Raw genomic sequence first — 8336 nt, forward strand, 5'->3', positions numbered from 1 at the left:
TATAATGGTATGCCAGGGAAACCAAGATTTAAAATACAACCAAGCATCTTAACATTATTTCCCCCCTTTTGCCCATTCCAACTATTTCTCAATCCCTGTATCCCAGAGCCCATTGTTCCAAGGTTGTGCATACATCATTATTTACCTCTGTCCCACTTAGCCCATGTAAACCTGCCTAATTGTTTTCCCATCCTCCTTGTTCTTCCATTCTCCTCCCCCTTCTTGTGTATTGCCCCAATCCCTAGCACCCAAACTGTCCTGTGTCTATTCCCTACCCTGTGCTCCACCGTACCCTCTCTCCCCTCACCCTATCCCCCACATCCCGGTAAGCAGAAAAGAATTCCTTCCCCCTTTAGTATGGGTTCTTTTTCTTTGCCTTTTAATAGTAGTGGTCTTATGCAGTATTTCTTATTTTGTGACTGTGTAATTTCACTCAACATAATGTCCTCAAGGTTTATCCATGCTATGCGGTAGCTTGCAGCTTCCTTGTTATAGGATATATATTTTTACAATAACAAAGAAGAAGAATGAAAGCTGCTGGATCTACTGAAATACATTCACATGGGATTTGGTTTCCTGGTTTGGAAACTTAGTGTTATGGGATTTTTAGATAATATTATTTGTTGTATTGTTGTTGTTGTTGTTAAGTGCCATTGAGTCGGTACCGACTCATAGCAAGTGACCCTGTATATGGTTTCCAAGGAGTGGCTAGTGAGTTTGAACTGCTGACCTTGTGGTTCAAACCAAATTTATGGCCAAGTGCTTATCCTAGGATGCTACACCAGGACAATAAGCCCTTCCATATTGAATTTAATTTTGAAACCTTTAGGGATAATATGTTCAAATAATCAACAGAGTCAAGAATAAGCTAAATAGCTAATGTTCTTCTTTCAATCACCTGAATAAATCCCTTACCCAACCTTTGTACACAATCTTTATTAAGAAAGGTATAAGCATTTTCATCATTAAAGCAAAAAATCTAGGACATATAACAGGAAAGAACATTTCTAAGTGACAGCTGCATAAGATTGGCAGAAAATTTTGTAATTAAACCAATCTGTTTATTGGATCTATGAAATGTATCATCCCTAAAGCATTTTCATTAATTTATCACTTGTAAGATAATTATCTTGCTTAAAACCCATTGTTTTTAAGTGGATTTCGACTCAAAGTGATCTATAGGGCATAAAAGAATTGTCACATAGGGCTCCCATGGCCGAAATTGTTACAGACACAGACTGCCACGTCTTTCTGCCACAGAGCAGCAGGTAGATTTGAACTACCAATCTTTAGGTTAGCAACCCAGTACTTAATCACTGCACTACCCAAGTAAGATTGGTATATAATATAAACAAATATGTGATACAGAATAAATATATCTATATAATTATGACATAACTAAATAACTATATGTAATAATGTATATATTATATTTATTAATGGATCCCTGATATGGTGCTGTAGAATAAGCACTAGATTGTTAACCACAAAGTTGGCAGTTCAAACCCATCAGGTGTTCCACAAGAGAGATAAGGCTGTCTGAATCTGTAAAGATTTGCAGCATCGGAAATCTATAAAGGGTTTTCAACTATGAGTTGAAATTGGCTTGATGGCAGTGAGTTTGGATTTGGTTTGGAATATATAATACATTGGCTGTGTTACAAAAACTTAAGTCTCAAGATTTTAATGATGCAATGTATAAACTTCTGTTTTTTTAAATCATTCCTTATATGTCCTGCTCCTTAAAAATTCAGATATTTCTAATTTATGTACGTTTTCCAAGCTAAGGAATAATTTAAATAAACTGAAATGCAATATTATTTATTACATTGGTTACATAATTGCAAAATATTTCCATAATAATTATATTATGATTAGTCTCATTCTCTATGTATAAATGTGCCATTTAAAAAAAAAAAATATTTTAAAGGTCCAAAAACATATTTTCCATCACTTAGAAGGAACCTGCTTAGATTTAGGTGTTATTAGAATAAAGGCAGGCTTAATTTTCTTTTGTAGCACAGTAAACTACTTTGCATTTGTCCTTGCAAAGCACATTTATAGAGAAGCATTTATGAAGATTTTAAAAGATTTGATGCCAAGTGCCATAGTAAAGCTAACACCACCAAAACTACAATTTTATACTTCAAGAAGCTAATAGGCCTTTAATAAAACACATTTCCCATTGAGATAAGTACAGCTAAGTATTCTCATTGTACAGAGGATGGAAGCAAGGTTGAAGAAGAGTTTAAAGTAATTTGCCCAATGTCAAAGAAGTCAAAAGTAGGTCTTGGAATGGAGCCCTAATAGGTTACAGTGAAAAAGAGAATTATAGAAATTACAAACCACTCACTCATAGTGCAGCTGTTGTTCTGCAGGAATAAACAGCCTCTGTCACTGGAGCCTAACTCAATATGGAACACAAATTTAGATATCTGAGCATCAGAATTAACAAAGAACAATCCCAACACCCATATCATTTAAAAACCAAATCCATGGCAATAGAGTCCACTGTGATTCATAGTGACCGAGAGGACAGGATGGAACTGCCCCAGAGAATTTCCAAGGCCATGAAGTTTTATTGTTGCTGTTGCTAGTAAGGGTCATCCAGTAGATTCTGATTAATAGTGACCCTGTATAGGGTTTCCCAGGAGCAACTGGTGCATTTGACCTGCTGACATTGTAGTTCAAACAGACCTTGTGGTCTAGTGCTTATCCTATAGTGCTACACCAGGATTCCAAAGGCCTACGGTCCTCTGTATTCCCAGGTGGTATCCCATCCAAGTACTCACCACACCCAACTCTACTTAGCTTCAGAGATCAGAGGAGAGCAGTGTTTTCAGGGTGGTATGATTGTAGCCTATACGTTTTAGGGAGGCAGAATGTCAGAACTTTCTCCTGCAGAGTGGCCAGTGGATTCCAACTGCTGACACTTTTAATTAGCCTCTGAACACTTTAACAACTGTATTAGCAGAACTTGCCTTACATCATTTCAATGTACTTATAAAAATAAAAAAAATATAGAATATTTTGTTGTTGTTAAGTGCCGTTGAGTTGGTTCCGACCAGTAGCAAACCGGTATAGGGTTTCTGAGGAGCAGCTGGAGAGCTAGTGAACCTTGCAGTTCAAGTGGCTTTGCAGTTCTCACAATACATTCCTAATTATTTTATTTCCAACAGTGGTAGCTATAATCATTCATTTATTCATCAAGCAATCAATCATTCTGTGGCCAGAGTTCATATGTGTTGCTTTTATGTATAATGCTAACAATCTGTATTTTTATCTACTGTTTAGTGTAACATTAATATTGGAGATAAAAATAAAGTAGAATATTGTTTACCAATGGGTTCATTGTGGAAGTAGGGAATGGATAAGACTTGTGAATATTATCTACTAATGAATATGAATTGTATTAAAAACCTTGCTTTTTAGTGCATAATTGTGGGCACATCTAATAAATAGTGAATTGTAACTATGATGACCCACTAGATGATAAATGTCATTGTATTTGTATTTTCCTGAGACATTAGGACTCATTTTCTAGAAAAATATTTATGACACGTCCATTTCCATATCTATTATGTGTATCTGTGGCACCAATAATCATAGTGCTTTGGCCCTCTGGCTCAACTATAAATTAAATACACAAATCAACTTGGTTTCACCTCAACCTTGAGAGGGCATGCTCACTCAATTTCTGAAGAAATGCCATAAAATGTGCTTTCATGGCTATTTTAATGCTTCATCATTCAAGCAAATATTTCAGCCTGTCTCAAAAATTACTCAAAATATGACCTTATTTTTGCTTCTTAGTTGTAAGTCAGTATGAGTCAATTTCCAGCCAAAATCACTTAAAATATTTAAAATAAGATATTTTGGTCCCTGTGCAACATAAATAGGATGTTTCCTACATAAAATTCATATGATACTGACAGTGTATGTTTATGTGTGTGTTTGTGTATGAGAGAGAAAGAAAGAGAACAATAAAGCAGGAAGATTTATTTATACTTATTACATTAGAACTTACATATCCATGAAATGCTGTTCTTCAAAGCTGTCACCTTGGAAAGTTATAACTGAATTCTAATGATGGCTACCATTTTTCAAAATGCCATAGTTATCAGTGTAAATATCCATCAGTGTTGGACTTCCATTATAATTATATCTTACTTTTATTAAAAACAAAACAAAACAAAAACCCCAACAACTGTATGATACACATGTGTTCACCCATCCAATCTAATTCTCACAATAATCCTATTGTTGTTGTTAAGTGCCATAGAGTCAATTCCACCACATATGGACTCTGCATAGGGTTTCCAAGGAGTGGCAGGTGGGTTTGAACCACTTTCCTTTGGGTTAGTAGTCCAGTGCTTATCTTACAGTGCTACACCAGGACTCCTCTAAGGATTGCGTTTTACACAAAATCACTTTAAAGTTATAAAGTGATTTTACTCTTGATGTTATTTATTTGCACTGATCATGCCTATAGAGGTTTTAAGCAGTGAGCATTTTAGATGTCACTGTCAAGAAAGAACCGTCTTTTCATTCATCTCTCATGTCCGCCTAGAAACTATTGAGATTGTGCATTCTAGGATTTCTTCTGTGATAACTAACCACTGTTCAGCTTAGGGCATGACTGGCCAAACAATTAAGAAAATTGTGGGTACTTGATAATTTTAAGCAAGTATTAATATACATATTTTTCCTCCACTAATTTGATCACAAAGTATGTTTTCCTTCCAAATACCTTGGGCTTATTACTCACAGAAAATCAAATAAATATTTCTTATCTTATATAGAATTCTAATGAAATGAAGTCATTTGGGTGACACTTTTTGCATGGTGTTACATCCAATAGAAAGATAAATCCAAACTTAGTATTTGGAAAGTACTGTGCACCTTCACGGAACTCCCTAAAATAGGCAACAGCAAAAACAATTACTTTGAATTAACGTATAGCAAAGCCTTCTCGAAAGTCTGTATATATTGTGAGAGCATTCTTTCATACTCTTCCACTATCTGTTCAAAATTCTTTTTGCTCACTGCCCTCAAAATCCTCTAGAAAAGTTTCACATCTGTACTGCTTCTGTTTCTGTATTCTTCTCTTATCTGCCTTTCCTGCCAACCTCCAAATTAATTTTCTACCAGTAGCTCCCTGCCCACATGAGGGAGCTTTCAGCTGCAAGTAAATAAATTAGTAGTCAAACAAAAGTCACATGGCTAGTAAGGAAATTATGTCCTACTTAAGAATGGTAGAAGCAAAGTGAGTTCAGAGTAGTGTTTTAGCAGCTCACCATAAGAAGTTGGCTGTCTTCAATTCTTTTTGTTTTTCTTTCATGTAAGAAGATGGTTGCAGTAATTCCAAATTTCACAGTCTAACATCAAGGCATCCACAAGTAGTAAATGAAAGGCTCTGATTCCTGACTCGTGTCCTTTTTAAGGATGAAGAATATTTCCCCAGAAACAACACTGGTAGTCTTACCATGAAAATAATGAAATATCGCAAGCTTATTTTTATTTATTATTGGACATTTAATTTCATGATTATTGCTGTTGTTAGGTGATGTCAAATTGATTACCACTCATGGATATTCTATGTACAAAACATTGCTTCGTCCTGCACCCTCCTCACAATCCTTGCTATGCTTGCGTCCCTTGTTGATACGATTTTATAATTACCAATGCTATTAATCATTTGTATGTTTTTTTTGTGTGTTTTTCACCATTTTTATTCTGAAAGAGTTCACATTTGTTTCCTTATTAATGCAAGATCTCTTGATGTACTAAGGATATCAACAGACATCATATCATATTGCAGCTATCCGCTGTTTATCAGGTGGATTTAAATTTTTGTATGGCATTTTTTTTCTCATATAAATGACTGCAATTTTTACCTATTCAAAGTCATTAAGTTTTCCATTCAGAGTCTATCTTTTGTGTTACTTTTAAAATACATTTTTCATACTAGTGTTATAAATATTTTACCTGTTTGCTTGATTTTTCCCATAGCATACTTTGGAAGCATTGGCTCTAGAAACAGTTTGCCTATAGGGGTTCTTCAAATCCCAGCTCCGTCATGACTTAGATATGGTATTTCGGGATACTTATTAAAACTTTTTGTGACTTAATAAGTAAATCACTCAGGTAACACAGTATTTGACTATTCATCTCAGACTCTTGTTAGACTTTTTTACAGTTGAAGTTAGAATTCATTGAATTAAATTTGGTATATATGGTCATTTGTCCCCAAACCACTTAAATCAAATAATTCTTTTTCAATTTCTTCCACTAATTTTCAATGCTACCTTTATCATAATTCCATTCTTAAACTGATGTGTGTATATTTCTGGGGTTTCTACTTACGTTTTCTGAAGATTGACCTTTACTTTATTGGTATGTTTTATGATGCGGGGTGGGGGGTGGGGAGCCAGGAATCTCAATGTGTGCTGGAATTCCCACCCCTCTATTTTTGGTAACATATGGTATTATTATCAGTGACCTTTATGCCCCCATATGAAAATAAAAAGCATATTGTGAAATAAAGCAAACATGTTACATAAATGTATTACATTAAAATTTGTTTCTAAAACAATGTCATTAAAATTATATATTAAGTATAGTGCATATAAATACCCCACTGTAAGACACATGTTTACCTCTATTTTTTAATCTTGGTAAAAATGAACATAACATAAAATTTATCATTGATGTGGAGTATTTCATGAACTGCTACAACCATCACACTTTTTTTCTAAGTGAGGGAAGGTGACCTAAGACAAAGAAATTAGTACAGTTTACAATAGTGGTGATGAATCGGGCTACTAACCTCAAAGTCAGTAGTTTGAAACTATTAGCCATTCCATGGGAGAAAGATGAGGCTTTCTGCTCCCGTAAGGAGTTACAGCCTTGGAAACTCTATGCAGGGTTGCTATGAGTAGGAACTGACTCCAAGCACACCACCACCACCAAATAACATGTTGGAGTCCTGGTGTGGCTCTGTGGATTAATGCGCAGGACAGCAAAGTCAGTTTGAACCGCAACTTCAGCGATTCAAGCTCACAGTCTCTCCTTGGCAAAACCTATATAGGGTCACTAAGGGTTGGAACCAACTCGATGGCACTTTACAACAACAACAACAACAATGCGCAACACATTACTGCATTTGTAATCATCTCTGAGTATCTCAGAATATTTGGCAAGGAGAATTACTGCCAACTCAGGACTTCCCGTAGATAAGGTAATTGGAGAAATCAGTATTACAGAAATGTGATAAGAGGGTTCACCATCTGGTAAAACCTGGGGTGTAAGGAGGTAACCAAAGCATAATGAAAACTGGCCATGGCTTCATTTCTTTAACCTTGACCAGCACTACCAATGCCTACCATCTTGGTTGGAGTTCTGCTGTGGTGCTGTGGGTTAACGTGCTGGACTGCAAGGTCAGGTTGAACCGAAATGTAAGCAGTTCAACTCCCCAGAGACTCCTCAGAAACCCTATATGGGATCATTATGAGTTGGAACTGACTAGAAAGCACTTAACAACAGCAGCGACCAACTTGATTGGAAGCCCACCAATCCTGAATTCCTAGTGTTGAGGGCTCTGCTGATGGATTCTGTATCCTTTACGCTCATGTGGACACTTTTCTTACATAACCAAATCATCAGCTAGCCTGTCTTTCCAGCCATCTGATCTCACCTATACTATATCTTACTGAAATTATTTTGGTTCTCTGGCATGTGAATCACACCATTGCTTTTGTTCCTTTGAAATGGCATTCTTTTCCTATTTTTATGTCATTTTATCATTTCAATGAGTATTTGAGAGCACGTGTAACCAAGCACGTCAGTAAATTTGCTATCAAGACCTCACACATCTTTTCAAAATAGAATATGTTAACAATGACCAAAAGTCTTGGGTATCACGAATCTAATTCAATATCTCACCAAGTGTGTAAATCACTTTTGTACAGTTTAGCTAAGATGCCTGCTATGGACTGTCAGCTAGGTGTGGCTTCTTACACTCCCTCCTCCCCAGAAAAGCCATCGATGAGCATAGCTGTGCAAGAGCTTTGAGTGCCTGCTTCCAACAGCAGAGGCAGGCCTGGGTAAGGAGAGTTTGATTTAAATTTCAACCTCCATTTGCACCTAATACTGATCTCTCTGTGGTGCGCAAAAGCACCAAAAAGACTGCTGAAGTCATTTCAGGTCAACCTTCCAGTCCATGGCATACTGCGGTAGGTTTTGATTTATTGTTAAGTGCCATCTGGTTTGTTACGAGTCATAGAGACCCTGCATAGGATTTCTGATGAGCACCTGGTAAGTTTGAAGTGACAGCC

The sequence above is a fragment of the Chrysochloris asiatica genome, unplaced genomic scaffold (assembly GCF_000296735.1).
Source record: "Chrysochloris asiatica unplaced genomic scaffold, ChrAsi1.0 scaffold00012, whole genome shotgun sequence".
Classification (NCBI taxonomy): domain Eukaryota; kingdom Metazoa; phylum Chordata; class Mammalia; order Afrosoricida; family Chrysochloridae; genus Chrysochloris; species Chrysochloris asiatica.